The sequence below is a fragment of the Melanerpes formicivorus genome, unplaced genomic scaffold (genome assembly GCF_026170545.1).
Source record: "Melanerpes formicivorus ecotype bairdi unplaced genomic scaffold, bMelFor1.0.p_v2 SCAF_116, whole genome shotgun sequence".
NCBI lineage: Eukaryota > Metazoa > Chordata > Aves > Piciformes > Picidae > Melanerpes > Melanerpes formicivorus.
Window position 1 is genome coordinate 1,504,916 of NW_027142468.1, and position 17,758 is coordinate 1,522,673.

The 17,758-nt window shown below is 61.8% G+C and overlaps 1 protein-coding gene across 2 annotated transcripts in view; it reads right to left on the reverse strand.

Moving 5' to 3' along the window:
- L3MBTL1 (L3MBTL histone methyl-lysine binding protein 1) overlaps nucleotides 1-842 on the reverse strand; it is a 48,328-nt gene extending 47,486 nt beyond the window's left edge. For both annotated transcript variants that reach the window (XM_068167384.1, XM_068167383.1), the window contains exon 1: nucleotides 711-842. The gene's annotated coding sequence lies outside the window, so the exon portion shown is untranslated. The remainder of the gene's footprint in view (nucleotides 1-710) is intronic.
- Between the last annotated feature and the right edge of the window lie 16,916 nt (nucleotides 843-17,758).

Below are 17,758 nucleotides of genomic sequence, written 5' to 3' on the forward strand. Positions count from 1 at the left end.
CTCCAGCCACTTCCTAACCCAGCTCAGAGTTGCTGCTGGCCAAGCCAGGGGCTGACAGCTTGGCCAGGAGCTTGCTGTGGGGGATGGTGGCAAAGGCCTTGCTGCAGCCCAGGAAGACTCCATCCACAGCCTGCCCCACAGCCACCAGGCAGTGCCCTGGGCACGGAAGGAGCTCAGGTTGGTCAGGCAGGCCCTGCCCTTCCTAACCCCATGCTGGCTGGGCCTGAGCCCTTGGCCATCCTTCAGGTGCAGTGATTGCTCCCAGGATAATCTGCTCCATCACTTTCCCTGGCACTGAGCTCAGGCTGCCAGGCCTGGAGACTCCAGGTTCCTCCATGGGACCCTTCCTGTGGATGGGGACCACATTGGCCAGTTTCAGTCACCTGGGACCTCTCTGGTGAGCCAGGACTGGAGGAAAATGATGGAGAGGGGCTTGGCAGCTCATCTGCCAGCTCTCTCACATCTCCCTCTGCAAGACTCATTCCAGCCCCACTGGACTCAACAGAGGGCAGCATGAAGGTCCCAGCTGGCACCAACACGACCTAGCAAAGCCCCTGCTGCAAGCTCCCAGCTCAGAGCCTGCAGACCATGAGAGTCTTTTCTTACCTGGCACCACCATGAAGGTCCCAGCTGGCACCAACACGACCTAGCAAAGCCCCTGCTGCAAGCTCCCAGCTCAGAGCCTGCAGACCATGAGAGTCTTTTCTTACCTGGCACCACCATGAGATGGTAGAAGCACAGCAGGTCCACCCCAAGCTGTGACTGCTCCTGGCTCCTGCTGAGGCCTACAGCACTCTGAGGCAGGCTGCAACTGAGGGCTGGCAGATCCTACCCTGGAGATGAAGGAGGTCCCTGAGGCTGCCCTGCCAGGTCCCCTGTTGAGCTGAGATCCTTGATCCTCTGGCTGCCTGCAAGAGAGAATTTCACAAGTGGCAGGAGCTCACTGGGGAGAGCACTTGAGTTCCTCACAGCCCTGGTGATGCTCAACCTCTTTAACCATGAATCTCAAGGAGCAGATAAGGTGTGGGGGCCCTGAGGGCACTTCTGGACCTTACTGGCCATGACCAGCCTGCCCTTGAACCCCCCCCATGGGCCCAGGGGCTCCATGGCAGCCACTGCAGCAGTATTGGTCTCCAGCAGCTGTCTGGCAGCAGTGGGACCTGCCCTGCTGGCTGCCATCCTGGCTTGGTCTCAGACCTGGTGACTGAGCTGGACCTGGCCAGAGGGGCTGCTCCAGCTGCCTGCCACAGCTCCCTGGCCCTGGAGCAGCAGCTGGCCCCTGCTGTGCCCCAGCAGGCAGGACAGCACCTACAAGAGGATGTCCTCACAGCAGGACCTGCCTCCAAGCAGGAGGCAGAGCATCACTGCCTGCTGGGGCCCAGGCAAGGGAGGCCTCTCCTGCCCCAGGGACAAACAGAATGGGCACAGGGAGCTGAGCACAAAAGCAGCAGCAGGGATGAGGTCAGGGCAGGCAGATCTCTGTGTGCCTGCTGCTAGCCATGGTCTCAGTGACCCAGAGACTGGAGTCTGAGGTCTGCAAGAAAGATGGGGAGGGACTCTGGCCAAGGGCTGGGAGGGACAGGCTGAGGAACAATGGCTTTGAGCTGGGAGAGGAGAGACTGAGAGTGGAGAGGAGGAAGAAATTGGTGAGGGTGAGGGTGGGGAGAGCCTGGCACAGGCTGCCCAGGGAGATTGTGGCTGCCTCCTGCCTGGAGGTGTTCAGGACCAGGCTGGATGAGGCCTTGAGCAGCCTGTGCTGGTGGGAGGGGTCCCTGCCCATGGCAGGGGGCTGGAGCTGGATGAGCTTTAGGCTTCTTTTCAACCCAAACCACTCTTGGATCCTCTGACCCTGGGCTGGGGAAGGCTTTTGGCTCTGCCCCATTCCCCACATCCTCCTCAGAGCAGCTGATGCTGGCCTGGAGGCAGGGCTGCTGTGGGGCTAAGCAGGGGACACTGTGCTCATGCCTTGGCTGCTTTTGATGCATCCTGAGCTGCAAGAGAAGAGAGCCACGTGGAGAAGAGGCTGACTGCTTCAGGCAAGCCCAGTTAAGGAAGGCCCTGGCAAGGAAGGCTGAAGTCTGGGGTTTGAAACCCTGAGACATCAGAAGTGTTACAGCCAGAGAGGAAGGAGTGTGGAGAGAGCTGCTGCTTCCTCTCTCAGCTGTGCCATCAGAGGCAGCTGATGTCCAGCTGCCAGGGGGGGACCCTTGATCCATCACTCAGGGCAGAGGGTTCAAAGACAATTACTGACTCAGAAGAAGAGTGAAGAGGTGACTGGGAACAGTCAGCATGGCTTCACCCAGGGCAAATCCTGCCTGACCAACCTGGTGGCCTTCTCTGCACAGGTGACAACATCAATAGCTGAGGGGAGAGCAACTGATGTCCTTTGCCTGGGCCTGAGCACAGCCTTCAGCACTGTCCCCACCACATCCTGGTCTCCAGGCTGGTGACACATGGGTGTGATGGGTGACCACCAGATGGATAAGGAACTGGCTTGATGGCTGCACCCAAAGAGTGGCTGTCAATGGCTCCATGTCCCAGTGGAGGCCAGGGACAAGCAGAGTCCCTCAGGGATCAGTCCTGGGACCAGGCTTGTTCAACATCTCTGTGGGTGCCAGGGACAGTGGCACTGAGTGCACCCTCAGCAAGTTTGCTGATGACACCAAGCTGTGTGGTGCAGCAGAGAGCTGGAGGGAAGGGATCCATCCAGAGGGACCTGGACAGGCTGGAGGGAAGGGATCCAGCCAGAGGGACCTGGAGAGGCTGGAGGGAAGGGATCCAGCCAGAGGGACCTGGACAGGCTGGAGGGAAGGGATCCAGCCAGGGGGACCTGGACAGGCTGCAGAGCTGGGCACAAGCCAACCTCAGGAGGTTCAACAAGACCAAGGGCAGGGTCCTGCAGCTGGCTGGAGGCAATCCCAGGCACAAATGCAGGCTGGGCAGGGACTGGCTGGAAAGCAGCCCTGAGGAGAGAGCCTTGGGGGTGCTGGGGGAGGAGAAGCTCACCAGGAGCTCTCAGTGTGCACTTGCAGCCCAGAAAGCCAACCAGAGCCTGGGCTGCAGCAGGAGAAGTGTGGCCAGCAGGGCAAGGGAGGTGATTCTCCCCCTCTGCTCAGTCTGGGGAGACCCCACCTGGAGTACTGCCTCCAGCTCTGGAGCCCCTATGACAAGAGGGATCTGGAGGGGCTGGAAGGTGTCCAGAGCAGGGCCAGGAGGATGAGCAGAGGGCTGGAGCACCTCTCCTGTGAGGACAGACTGAAGGAGTTGGGGCTGTTCAGTCTGCAGAAGAGAAGGCTCCCAGGTGACCTCATTGTGGCCTTCCAGGATCTGCAGGGGGCTCCAGGAAGGCTGGGGAGGGACTGCTCAGGATCTCAGGCAGTGATAGGACTAGGGGGAATGGAATGAAGCTGGAGGTGGGGAGATTCAGGCTGGAGGGGAGGAGGAAGTTCTTCCCCATGAGAGTGGTGAAGCCCTGGAATGGGTTGTGCAGGGAGGTGGTTGGGGCCCTGTCCCTGGGGGTGTTTAAGGCCAGGCTGGATGAGGCTGTGGCCAGGCTGATCTAGTGTGGGGTGTCCCTGCCCATGGCAGGGGGGTTGGAACTGGATGATCCTTGTGGTCCCTTCCAGCCCTGACTGATACTGTGATACTGTGACACAATTTCCTTCCTCTCAGTCAGCTGTAGGCTTGCTCAGTGTCACCACAGCCTGGGACAGGAAATGCCTGGGAAAGGAAACAAGAAGAACCAGTGCCCAAGCTGGGTGATGCTCCAGCTGCCCTCTCGGCAGCAGCCCCTGCTATGAACAGAGGAGCAAGCAGGGCACAGGACACCATCAGCATGGGCCAAACCCCCTCCAAATCCCTGGGGATGCTGCCAAGCCTGTGCCCGAGAAGCTCAGAGCTCATGTGGGTAATAGATCATGGTGCTGCTCCTGAAACAGGAAGAACTAAACTGAGGCTTTACCTCCAGGCAGCCCTTCCTCCAACAACCTCCTGGGAAGGCCCCACTGAAGCAAAGGAGCTGTCCCCCAGCACAGCACTGCTGGGCAGCCCAGCCCACAGAATCAGAGCTCTTCAAAGCCTTGGGGGTTGTCCACACAGACCTGCAAAAGGCCTTTGCCACCCACAGAGCTCTTGTGGACAGCCTGGCTGCTGCTCAGGGCTTGGCTGAGCAATGCTCTGCTGCACACAGCCCTGGCACACACAGTGCTGCTCCATGGAGTCAAACTGTAGTGATAGGACCAGGGGGAATGGAATGAAGCTGGAGGTGGGGAGATTCAGGCTGGAGGGGAGGAGGAAGTTCTTCCCCATGAGAGTGGTGAAGCCCTGGCATGGGTTGTGCAGGGAGGTGGTTGGGGCCCTGTCCCTGGAGGTGTTTAAGGCCAGGCTGGATGAGGCTCTGGCCAGGCTGATCTAGTGTGGGGTGTCCCTGCCCATGGCAGGGGGGTTGGAACTGGATGATCCTTGTGGTCCCTTCCAACCCTGAATGATACTATGATACTATGAAACCCAGCTGGCAGCTGGGCACCAGAGGTGCTCCTCAGGGCTCAGTGCTGGGACTACTTCTCTTTGACATCTTTGTGATGACGGCACAGAGTGTGTCAGCAGGGAGTTCACAGAGAGCACCAAGCTGGGGGGCAGTGCTGGTCTGCACCAGGGCAGGGAGGCTCTGCAGAGGGGCTTGGATAGGTTGGGTCCATGGTCAGTGCTACCAGGAGGAGCTTCAACCAGGCCAAGTGCCAGGTCCTGCACTTGGGGCACAGCAACCCCAAGCAGTGCTCCAGGCCTGGGGCAGTGTGGCTAGAGACTGCCTGGCAGAAAGGGACCTGGGGGTGCTCCTGGCCAAGCAGCTGAAGAGGAGCCAGCAGTGTGCCCAGGGGGCCAAGAAAGCCAAAGGCCTCCTGGCTGGGATCAGCAATGCTGTGCCCAGCAGCAGCAGGGAGGGGATTGTCCCCTGGCACTCAGCTCTGGGGAGGCCACACCTGGAGTGCTGTGCCCAGTTTGGGCTCCTCAGTCCAAGAGAGATGTGGAGGTGCTGGAGCCAGGGCAGAGCAGGGCAAGGAAGCTGGGAAGGGCCTGGGGAAGCAATCTGGTGAAGAGCAACTGAAGGAGCTGGGGATGGTTAGTGTGAAAGAGAGGAGGCTGAGGGGAGACCTCCTGGCTACCTACAGCTTCTTTGGTGTGAGGCTGCTGGAGCCCTGGAGCAGGCTGCCCAGAGAGGCTGTGGAGTTTCTGCTCTGGAGGCTTTCCAGACCCACCTGGATGTGTTCCTGTGCAGACTACCCTGGGTGATGCTGCTCTGGCAGGGGACTTGGAGTAGATGATCTCTGGAGGTCCCTTCCAACCTCTAGTGCACTGTGATAACAGCAGCTGGGATTACTAGTTACCTGCAGTGGCAGAACTGAGCCTTTAAGGCACCAGCTGGGATCATGCTTAAACTGCAAGTGGTCCACCAGAGCCCTGCAGAGACATGGTGGGCTGGGAGCTGCCCCCCTGGAGCTTCCTCTGTCTTCTGCTATTGCCCAGGTCAGGCAATTAAGAGCCTGGGTGGCACTGCAGGAACACACAGGAGCACACCAAGATCCCCTCTGCACAGGCAGCTGGGCCAGCAGAGAGAGGCAAACACACACAGAATCCTACAATGGGTTGGGCTGGAAGGGAGCGCAAAGCTCATCCAGCTCCAGCCCCCTGCCATGGGCAGGGACCCCTCCCACCAGCACAGGCTGCTCAAGGCCACATCCAGTCTGGCCCTGGACACCTTCAGGGAGTGGGCAGCCACAGCCTCCCTGGGCAACCTGCCTCTTCCTTCCCAAGTCTGACTGCTGATTCAGACTCAGGAGGCAACATTCCAGAGTTCCTGCCCCTGGAGTATCCAAGGAGCCACAGAGTCCTCCTGGGCTCCTGCTGCAGCACAGAGTGAGGTTTGGAAAGGACCATGGCATTGATCAGCAGATCTCAGAAGAGGATGGAATGTCCTTCCATGCAGTCACAGGCTGCTCAGGTTGCACATCTCAAAGCAGCAAATAGATTCTGTGTAGACAGAGAGCAGAAGGTGAAGGGCAACTGGCCTCCAGCTTTAGGTTCAGTCTCAGCTCACAAAGCAAAGATGCTTGAGCTGGGTTAGCACCTGCAGGAGGTTCACTGCCACCAGGATTACCTCTTGGACACAGTATCACAGAATCACCAAGGCTGGAAGAGACCTCAAGGATCATCAAGTCCAACCTGGCACCACAGACCTCATGGCTAGACCATGACACCAAGTGCCACATCCAATCCCCTCTTGAACACCTCCAGGGATGGGGACTCCACCACCTCCCTGGGCAGCACATCCCCAGGGCCAATCTCTCTTGCTGGGAAGAACTTTCTCCTCACCTCCAGCCTCAACCTCCCCTGGCACAGCTTGAGACTGTGTCCTCTTGTTCTGCTGCTGGCTGCCTGGAAGAAGAGCCCAACCCCCACCTGGCTCCAACCTCCCTGCAGGGAGTTGCAGAGAGCAAGAAGGTCTCCCCTGAGCCTCCTCTTCTCCAGGCTAAGCAACCCCAGCTCCCTCAGCCTCTCCTCACAGGGCTGTGCCCCAGACCCCTCCCCAGCTTTCTTGCCCTTCTCTGGACACCTTCCAGCAGCTCAACCTCTTTCCTGACCTGAGGAGCCCAGAGCTGGACACAGGACTGCAGGTGTGGCCTGAGCAGTGCTGAGCACAGGGCAGGATGAGCTCCCTGCTCCTGCTGGCCACACTCTTCCTGCTGCAGGCCAGGATGCCCTTGGCCTTCTTGGCCCCCTGGGCACACTGCTAGCTCATCTTCAGCCTACCATCAATCAGCACCCCCAGGTCCCTCTCTGCCTGGCTGCTCTCAGCCACTCTGACCCCAGCCTGTAGGTCTGCCTGGGGTTGCTGTGGCCAAAGTGCAGCACCTGGCACTTGGACTTGTTGAATGCCATCCTGTTGGGCTCTGCCCATCTGCCCAGCCTGGCCAGGTCCCTCTGCAGAGCCCTTCTGCCCTCTGACTGACCAACATCTGCTCCCAGCTTGCTGTCAGCTGCACATTTGCTGCTGACTGACTCAATGCCCTCCTCCAGATCATCAATGAAGATGTCTTGCTGAGGTCCAGGCAGACTCCATCCACAGCCTGCCCCACAGCCACCAGGCAGTGCCCTGGGCATGGAAGGAGCTCAGGTTGGTCAGGCAGGACCTGCCCTTCCTAACTCCATGCTGGCTGGGCCTGAGCCCTTGGCCATCCTTCAGGTGTGCAGTGATTGCCCCTAGGATTGCCTCTGGATCTGCTCAGACCCACAGGTGGGGAGCAGGAGCAGCTAGCAGGGATCTCAGGTGCCACCCCAAAGGGCTGCAGGTGACACCAGACAAGCTCAGTGCTGAAGCCAGAAGGTAGCCTGAAGCCTGGGCAGCTACAGGCTGGGTGCAGACCCCAAGCCACCAGTGAGAGCAGCACAAAAAGGGGCACCCACACCCCACCTTCCAGCCTGCCTGCTGATAGAGGTAGCCCTGCTGTGAGGACAGAACTCAGGGCACTTCCCCACGAGTGCAAGTTACCCTTCTGAGCACTTCCAAGACCCTGAAACGTTTCCCAGTGTCCACTCTTTTCTTTAATAACTAGTAAGGAAAGAAATGCAGAACCTGGCCCAGACCACGGGGAGCCTGGGGGCTGTTTGCCCTGTGCCCTGCTAGGCTGGACCAGAGCCCTCCCTGCGGCAGGACACTTCGCAGGGCTGCAGCGCTGTCATCTTCAGGCGCCGGGGCGGCATGAGCGCAGGTGGGGGGCTGAGGAACAGCTGCAGGAACAAGCAGCCTCTCCGGGAGGGACCTGCAGCCTCTGTCCCGGGAAAGCCAAGGAAGCGCAGCCCCGTTCCCCGTCTCCGCCGAGCACCCCCGGGTGCCGCCGGGCCGCTGCCGGGCAGCGTCACACGCCCGGGCCGGGAGCCGCCGGCCCCGCGGGGGCTGCGGGACGGAACTTGTGCCAAGCAGATAGGCAGCGGCGCGGCCGCGGCAGGCGGCTGTGGGCTTTTCTGGGCAGATATCCCGCATCGCCGGGCGTAGCGCCCTGCCTGCCGAGAAAAACACTTCGCAGCGCACAAACCCTACCGTGCCAAAGCCACGCAGAGCCGGCAGCCCCCGGCCCGCCAGGGAGCGGCAGGGGAGGGCAGCCCCCGGCCCGCTCTGCGCATCCAGGTGGAGCAAGGCGGGAGGGCAGTCCCCGGCCCGCTCCGCTCCCCGGGATGGAGCAGTGGGGAGGATACAGCCCCCGGCCCGCTCCGCTCCCCGGGATGGAGCAGGGGGGGAGGATACAGCCCCCGGCCCGCTCCGCTCCCCGGGATGGAGCAGGGGGGGAGGATACAGCCCCCGGCCCGCTCCGCTCCCCGGGATGGAGCAGGGGGGAGGGCAGTCCCCGGCCCGCTCCGCTCCCCGGGATGGAGCACGGGGGGAGGATACAGCCCCCGGCCCGCTCCGCTCCCCGGGATGGAGCAGGGGGGAGGATACAGCCCCCGGCCCGCTCCGCTCCCCAGGATGGAGCAGGGGGGGAGGACAGTCCCCGGCCCGCTCCGCTCCCCGGGATGGAGCAGGGGGGGAGGATACAGCCCCCGGCCCGCTCCGCTCCCCGGGATGGAGCAGGGGGGGAGGATACAGCCCCCGGCCCGCTCCGCTCCCCGGGATGGAGCAGGGGGGGAGGATACAGCCCCCGGCCCGCTCCGCTCCCCGGGATGGAGCAAGGGGGAGGGCAGAGCCCCCGGCCCGCTCCGCTCCCCGGGATGGAGCAGGGGGAGAGGATACAGCCCCCGCTCCGCTCCCCGGGATGGAGCAGGGGGGGAAGGCAGAGCCCCCAGCCCGCTCCGCTCCCCGGGATGGAGCACGGGGGGAGGATACAGCCCCCGGCCCGCTCCGCTCCCCGGGATGGAGCAGGGGGGGAGGATACAGCCCCCGGCCCGCTCCGCTCCCCGGGATGGAGCAGGGGGGGAGGATACAGCCCCCGGCCCGCTCCGCTCCCCGGAATGGAGCAGGGGGGGAGAATGCAGCCCCCGGCCCGCTCCGCTCCCGGTCTCCGGGGCCCGAACCCCCACGCCCCGCCGCGGCCCGCCCAGCGCCGCCCGCCCGTTTCGGCCAGGCAGCGGCGCCGCCGGCCCCGGCGCGCCCCGGGAGGCTTTGGATGAAGGGCGGGGATGGAGCGGCCCTCCCCCGCCGGGCCCGGCGGCCCCAGCTGCAGGGGGCGGCGCGGAGCGGAGCGGGCCCGGCCCAGCCCTCCACACACCTGCAGGCCCCGGTCCCGCTCGCCCGGACGGAGCCTCCCCCGCGGCGGGGACAACCGGAGCGGGGACAGCCCAGGGCTGGGCAGCGGCGCCCGGGCTGGGCAGCGCCTCGGCCGCGCTTCTTACCTCCGCGGCGGGGCTGGGCGGCCGGGGCCCGGCCAGGATGGTGGCTGCGAGCCGCAGCGGGGCTCTGCCCGGCTCGGCCTGCGGCGCCGGGAGCAGCGGCACGGCACGGCGGGGCCCGGGACGGCACGGCGGGGCCCGGCACGGCCCGGCGGGGCCCGGCACGGCACGGCCCGGCGGGGCCCGGCACGGCACGGCTCGGCGGAGCCCGGCACGGCTCGGCTCGGCACGGCGGGGCCCGGCCCGGCACGGCTCGGCGGAGCCCGGCACGGCGGGGCCCGGGGCTGCGGGGTGCGCGAGCCGGGGCCGCACCGGGAGGGGCGCGGGGCCGGGCCGGGCGCGAGCGCGCGCGAGGGTGTGCGCGGCGGGAGGGGCGGCGAGCGGGCAGGTTGGCACTGCCGGCACTTAATGGGGGCTGTCGCCATGGCAACCCGCGCGCCGCTCCACGCCGCAGCGCCGGGGCCCGCCGCGGGGTTTTGGGGCGCGCGGGGGGCGAGGCAGGGAGGTCGCCATGGCGACGCCCGAGCCGCCGGGACGGGCGTCCCGAGGCCGCCACCCCTCCGCTTCCCCCGCCCCTCGCCGCGGCTGGCGGCGAGCGCCTGGCGGCGAGCGCCGGGCTCCCGGGTCCCGCCGTCCCCGTCCCCGCCTCGTACGGGGGCTGCGAGGTGGCTGCCGCTCGACTGCGGCTGGGCTCTCCCCGGGATGAGAGGGGGCAGGGGTCACCGGCGCCGAGCCGAGCCCAGCCCCTCGGAGCGCGGGGCAGCATCGCTGGTGGCAAGGTGCCTACAGGCGGCCGCAGAGACCTCAGGGCTGCCCCAGCGCTTCTCTGGCACAGGCGTGGGTGCCTCGGCAAGCAGGGAAGCCTCTGCTGGGCGCTTGTGCCACAGGGGCAGAGCCAACCACAGCACAGAGCCACAGAAACATTCAGGCTGGAAAAGAGCCTCAGGACCCCCAAGGCCAAGCACTGACCCTGCTCTGCAAGGCTCACCCCCGACCCACAGCCCCAAGCACCACATCCAAACCACCTCCAAACACCTCCAGGGGTGGTGACTCCACCACCCCCCTGGGCAGCCTCTGCCAGTCTCTGACCACTCCTGATGAGACTTTTCCTACTGTCCAGCCTGAGCCTCCCCTGCTGCAGCTTGAGGCCATTGCCTCTTCTCCTGTCACTGATTCCCTGTGAGCAGAGACCAGCAGCAGCCTCTCCACAGCCTCCTTGCAGGCAGCTGTAGGCAGCCAGGAGGTCTCCCCTCAGCCTCTTCTCTTCACACTAACCATCCCCAGCTCCTTCAGTTGCTCTTCACCAGATTGCTTCCCCAGGCCCTTCCCAGCTTCCTTGCCCTCCTCTGTGTTCTCTCCAGCAAATTAACTTGGAAGTCCACAAGGTCACTGGGAAGCAAATGGATCACTCAAAGTGGTTCTCTGGAGGAAATGCAGGAGGGAAATTGAGATTGGAGCAGTGGAAGAAATTGTTGGCAGTGAGGCTGGGGAGAGCCTGGCACAGGCTGCCCAGGGAGGCTGTGGCTGCCTCCTCCCTGGAGGTGTTCAGGACCAGGCTGGATGAGGCCTTGAGCAGCCTGTGCTGGTGGGAGGGGTCCCTGCCCATGGCAGGGGGCTGGAGCTGGATGAGCTTTCAGCTCCCTTCCAACCCAACCCAACCCATTACAGGATTCCATCACTTGCTGTTGCACAGCACTGAGCACTGCTTCCTAGGAGCTCTGCTCCAACACCTGTGCCCCTTTCCTGCCCCCCTGCAGCTCCTGCTGACCACACAAGCAGTGTGCCTTTTAGATGCTTACCCAATGTCTGTCCCACTGGCCTGCAGAAGGTGGAAGTGGAAAGAATGGGGATTGGGAACAGGGAGCAAAGGCACAGAAAAAAAAGGCCATCATCAGTAAATTTTCTGACGACACCAAGCTGGGGGCAGGAGTTGATCTGCTGGAGGGCAGAGAGGCTCTGCAGAGGGACCTGGACAGGCTGGGCAGATGGGCAGAGGCCAAGGGCAGGAGATTGAACACATCCAAGTGCCAGGGGCTGCACTTTGGCCACAACAACCCCATGCAGAGCTACAGGCTGGGGTCAGAGTGGTTGAGAGCAGCCAGGCAGAGAGGGACCTGGGGGTGCTGGTCGATGGTAGGCTGAACATGAGCCTGCAGTGTGCCCAGGGGCCCAAGAGTGCCAATGGCATCCTGGCCTGCAGCAGGAAGAGTGTGGCCAGCAGGAGCAGGGAGGTCATTCTGCCCCTGTACACTGCATTGGTTAGGCCACACCTCGAGTACTGTGTCCAGCTCTGGGCCCCTCAGTTTAGGAAGGAGGTTGACTTGCTGGAAGGTGTCCAGAGAAGAGCAACAAAGTTGGTGAGGGGCTTGGAACACAGCCCTGTGAGGAGAGGCTGAGGGAGCTGGGGTTGCTCAGCCTGGAGAAGAGGAGACTCAGGGGTGACACTCTCTACAACTACCTGAAGGGAGGTTGTAGACAGACAGATGATGGTCTCTTCTCCCAGGCAGCCAGCACCAGAACAAGAGGACACAGTCTCAGGCTGCGCCAGGGGAGGTTCAGGTTGGATATTAGGAGGAAGTTCTATACAGAGAGAGTGATTGCCCATTGGAATGGGCTGCCCGGGGAGGTGGTGGAGTCACCATCACTGGAGGTGTTCAGGAGGAGACTGGATGGGGTGCTTGGTGCCATGGGTTAGCTGTTTGGGTGGGTTGGATTGGTTGATGGGTTGGACACGATGATCTTGAAGGTCTCTTCCAACCTGGTTTGGTTTATTCTAATACAGGTTTATTCTAAAAAGCTGCTGAGGACAGCACTGGATGCATATTGGAGTAGCTGGGCACAGGCACAGCTGCCTGCTCAGCCTGCAGGCCAGGCCAGCTCCTCCAAGACTTAACCCAGGGCAAGGGTTGGAGAGGGCAGGAATGGGCTTTGGGGTTCTCATGGGAGCATCTGTCAGTTTGGGAGTTTTGTACTCTTTCAACCTTTTCATTCCACTAAAAAAGGTGATGTCAGCAGTCAGAACCTGAAACCCAGGAAGGAAGAGGTTGGGGGGGGGGGGGGTTGTTTTGCTGCCACTGCCTTCTTTCCCCACCCCTCCCCTTCAAATAAGCCTTCAGGGACACAGTGTGGAAAGAAGGTCTTTCCAAGTGCTGTGGTGGGAGGGTTGAGTCGATTGAGATCAGGAGCAGAGCGAAGCTTACTTGAAAAGCAGCCAAGCATTCACCTTCTTCCTTTGCTTCCCTGCTCCTGCCTGTTCAGAATGAGGAATCCCTGGGAAGCAGGGGGGAAATAAAGGCAAAAAGAGCAGGAGGCATCCCTGGGATCCCAGCTAGTCCTCTGGCTGATGTGATTGCCAGACCTCTCTCTCTCACTCCCCTGCCTCAGCTTCCATTTCCATGAGCTCTCTGGCATCTTCTGTGTACAGACTGGAGGAAGAGAGGAGAGGAGAGGAGAGGAGAGGAGAGGAGAGGAGAGGAGAGGAGAGGAGAGGAGAGGAGAGGAGAGGAGAGGAGAGGAGAGGAGAGGAGAGGAGAGGAGAGGAGAGGAGAGGAGAGGAGAGGAGAGGAGAGGAGAGGAGAGGAGAGGAGAGGAGAGGAGAGGAGAGGAGAGGAGAGGAGAGGAGAGGAGAGGAGAGGAGAGGAGAGGAGAGGAGAGGAGAGGAGAGGAGAGGAGAGGGAGGGGAGGGGAGGGGAGGGGAGGGGAGGGGAGGGGAGGGGAGGGGAGGGGAGGGGAGGGGAGGGGAGGGAGGGGAGGGGAGGGGAGGGGAGGGGAGGGGAGGGGAGGGGAGAGGGGAGGGGAGGGGAGGGGAGGGGAGGGGAGGGGAGGGGAGGGGAGGGGAGGGAGAGGGAGGGGAGGGGAGGGGAGGGGAGAGGGGAGGGGAGGGGAGGGAGGGGAGAGGAGAGGGAGAGGAGAGGGGAGGGGAGGGGAGGGGAGAGGAGAGGAGAGGGAGAGGAGAGGAGAGGAGAGGAGAGGAGAGGAGAGGAGAGGAGAGGAGAGGAGAGGAGAGGAGAGGAGAGGAGAGGAGAGGAGGAGAGGAGAGGAGAGGAGAGGAGAGGAGAGGAGAGGAGAGGAGAGGAGAGGAGACCAGGTTGGAAGAGACCTTCAAGATCTTCACATCCAACCTATCAACTAATCCAACACCACCTAATCAACTAACCCATGGCACCAAGCACCCCATCAAGTCTCCTCCTGAACACCTCCAGTGATGGTGACTCCAACACCTCCCCAGGCAGCCCATTCCAATGGGCAATCACTCTCTCTGTGTAGAACTTCTTCCTCACCTCCAGCCTCAACCTCCCCTGGCACAGCTTGAGACTGTGTCCTCTTGTTCTGCTGCTGGCTGCCTGGGAGAAGAGCCCAACCCCCACCTGGCTCCAACCTCCCTTCAGGGAGTTGGAGAGAGCAAGAAGGTCTCCCCTGAGCCTCCTCTTCTCCAGGCTAAGCAACCCCAGCTCCCTCAGCCTCTCCTCACAGGGCTGTGCCCCAGACCCCTCCCCAGCCTTGTTGCCCTTCTCTGGACACCTTCAAGTGTCTCAATGTCCTTCCTAACCTGAGGAGCCCAGAGCTGGACACAGGGCTCCAGGTGTGGCCTAACCAGTGCAGTGTACAGGGGCAGGATGAGCTCCCTGCTCCTGCTGGCCACACTCTTCCTGCTGCAGGCCAGGATGCCATTGGCCTTTTGGCTGCCTGGGCACACTGCAGGCTCATGTTCAGCCTACCATCAACCAGCACCCCCAGGTCCCTCTCTGCCTGGCTGCTCTCAGCCACTCTGACCCCAGCCTGTAGCTCTGCCTGGGGTTGTTGTGGCCAATGTGCAGCCCCTGGCACTTGGATGTGTTCAGTCTCCTGCCCTTGGCCTCTGCCCATCTGCCCAGCCTGTCCAGGTCCCTCTGCAGAGCCTCTCTACCCTCCAGCAGATCAACTCCTGCCCCCAGCTTGCTGTCAGCTGCAAATTCACTGCTGACTGACTCAATGCCCTCCTCCAGATCATCAATGAAGATGTTAAAGAGCACAGGGCCCAGCACTGCTCCCTGGGGCACAGCACTGGGGCCTGGCTGCCAGCTGGCTGTGGCACCATTCACCACCACTCTCTGGGCTCAGCCTCCAGCCACTTCCTAACCCAGCTCAGAGTTGCTGCTGGCCAAGCCAGGGGCTGACAGCTTGGCCAGGAGCTTGCTGTGGGGGATGGTGGCAAAGGCCTTGCTGCAGCCCAGGCAGACTCCATCCACAGCCTGCCCCACAGCCACCAGGCAGTGCCCTGGGCATGGAAGGAGCTCAGGTTGGTCAGGCAGGCCCTGCCCTTCCTAACCCCATGCTGGCTGGGCCTGAGCCCTTGGCCATGCTGTGAGTGCTGTGTGATTGCACTCAGGATGCCCTGTGCCATGATCTTGCCTGGCACTGAGCTCAGGCTGCCAGGCCTGGAGTTCCCTGGCTCATCCAACCTGCCCTGCTTGTGGATGGGCATCACCCTGGCAGCTTCCAGTCCTCTGGGACCTCTCCAGTGAGCCAGAGGCTGGAGAACAGCCCCACACAAAGAGATCTGAGGTGCTGAGCTCTGTTCTCTGCAGCCCAGTGAGAGGACTCAGGAAATGGAATGAAGCTGCATCAGGGGAAGTTCAGGTTGGACATCAGGAGAAGGCTGTGCAGTGAGAGGGTGCTGGTGGGTCCCTGGAGCAAGGAACAGGCTCCCCAGGGAAGTGGTGATGGCACCAGTCCTGTGAGAGGCCCAGGAGGACTGGTTTAGCTCTAGGTAGCCCTGTGAGGAACAGAGAGTTAAATTCAGTGACCCTTTGGGTCCCTTCTGTGCTTCTGTGAACTTTTGTTGGTTTCATCCTGCCTCTTAGTGATGCTTCTGTTGTTCAGTTTGCCCTGGCATGGTTTATCAGCCCCCACCATGCCATGAGCACCACTGGACCTAACTGGTGCAGCCTGCAGCAGGGCTGTGCTTAGCAAGGGATGCTCTGGGACACATTTGGCCAGGATTCTGCTGTACACAGGCTGGCAGCACCTGCAGCTGCTTGTCTCTGCCACTGCTGTGCTCACCCACAGTCATGGCCTGTGCTCATTTCACCCAAAAGCCTGACAGAGGCCTCACAAAACATAAAGCAACAGGAGTTAAGTCTGAAGATGCTCAGAGGGCTGCAGACCCTCCCCTGTGGGGCCAGGCTGGGAGAGTTGGGGCTGTGCAGCCTGGAGAAGAGAAGGCTGCAGGGAGACCTCAGAGCAGCCTTGCAGGACCTGAAGGGCTCCAGGAGAGCTGGGGAGGGACTCTGGCCAAGGGCTGGGAGGGACAGGCTGAGGAACAATGGCTTTGAGCTGGGAGAGGAGAGACTGAGAGTGGAGAGGAAGAAGAAATTGTTGGCAGTGAGGCTGGGGAGAGCCTGGCCCAGGCTGCCCAGGGAGGCTGTGGCTACCTCCTGCCTGGAGGTGTTCAGGACCAGGCTGGATGAGGCCTTGAGCAGCCTGTGCTGGTGGGAGGGGTCCCTGCCCATGGCAGGGGCTGGAGCTGGATGAGCTTTCAGCTCCCTTCCAACCCAAGCCATGCCAGGGTTCTGGGAAGCCCAACCTGGCATCTGCAGCCCCCCCTGGGCACTCCCTGTAGCTCTGTGCCTCAGTTTCACAGCCTCTGGGAGGCTTTTCCATGGGCAGAGCTACAAAGCAGCTCTGCTCTGGGTTGTCAGCAGCATGTAGGTGCCACAGATGATGCCAAGTGGGGGATCACACCTCCCAGAGGAGCAACTTCTGCCTGTCAGGAGGCTGAGCCAGAGGAGCTCAGGGGAGAGACTCTCACAATGCTTTCTCCTGGCAGCACTCACTCCACACACTTGTGCCAGAGCTGAGCACTGCAGGAGATGCCAGCCCAGGGCAGCTCCTGCACCCCCCCTTTGCCCTCCAGCTTAGCTGTGCAGCATCCCTGCCATGCCCCTGTGCCCAGGGGAAACTCAGGCTGGGCTGCTTTCCTCTCACGCTGATGCAGAGGAACAGAGGGCTGGGACTGGATGATCCTTAAGGTCCCTTCCACCCCAAGGGATGCCAGGATGCTGTGGCTTCAAGGAATGGACTTTTGTGAAGCTCTCCTTTAGTTCTGTGTGTACAGCACCCATGCAGTGCACTGCTGCTCCCTGCAGAGGCTCACAGAGGCTATTCCAGCTAAAACACAGCTCCCATGGACCTGGGGAAGCTCTGGGGCTGCAGACCTTGTTCTCTAAACCCAACAGCTCAGAGTTGAAGGGCACAAGGGGGAGAGATATCCCAGCTCTTGTTTTCCTCTCAAGCTGGTGCTGAGCAGGGGTGCTGGCAGCTAGCACTGGGCAGAGCAAGGAGCACAGACACCACACAGGGCAAAGCTTTTGGCACTTGGCCATTTCTAGGAGAAGCTTTACTCTTTGCCTAGCAGGCCTGCAGGTCAAGGCAGGTTCTCCCCCTCTACTCTGCCCTGGTCAGAGCCCACTTGGAATGCTGTGTCCAGTTGTGGGCTGCCCAGATTCAAGAGGGACAGGGCACTGCTTGAGAGTTCAATGGAGTGCTGTGAGGATGATGAAGGGACTAGAGCATCTCTCTTACAGGGAAAGGCTGAGAGCCCTGGGGCTGTTCAGTCTGGAGAAGAGAAGGCTGAGAGGGGATCTGATCAATGCCCATATATATCTCTCAAGGGTGGCTGTCAGCAGGAGGGAGCCAGGCTCTTTGCACTGACACCACGAGGGGCAATGGACATAACCTCAGGTAATTCCACCTCAACATGAGGAGAAACTTCTCTGGTGTGAGGCTGCTGCAGGCCTGGAGGAGGCTGCCCAGAGAGGTTGTGGGGTCTCCTTCTCTGGAGGCTTTTAAGCCCCACCTGGCTGTGTTCTGTGTGCCCTGCTTTGCAGGGGGCTGTGTCTCAGTGTTCTCAGGAGCTTCCTTCCTACCCTTCTGTGACATCTTTGTGACATCCCAAAGGCAAAGCACTGGAGCAAGACCTAAGCTCCTGTTTTCCAGCTGAATACAGGTCGAGGACTCAGTCCTGGGACCTGTCTTGTTCAACATCTTTGTGGGTGCCAGGGACAGTGGCATTGAGTGCACCCTCAGCAGGTTTGCTGATGACACCAAGCTGTGTGGTGCAGCAGACAGCTGGAGGGAAGGGATCCAGCCAGAGGGACCTGGACAGGCTGGAGGGAAGGGATCCAGCCAGAGGGACCTGGACAGGCTGCAGGGAAGGGATCCAGCCAGAGGGACCTGGACAGGCTGCAGAGCTGGGCACAAGCCAACCTCAGGAGGTTCAACAAGACCAAGGGCAGGGTCCTGCAGCTGGCTGGAGGCAATCCCAGGCACAAAGCCAGGCTGGGCAGGGACTGGCTGGAAAGCAGCCCTGAGGAGAGAGCCTTGGGGGTGCTGGGGGAGG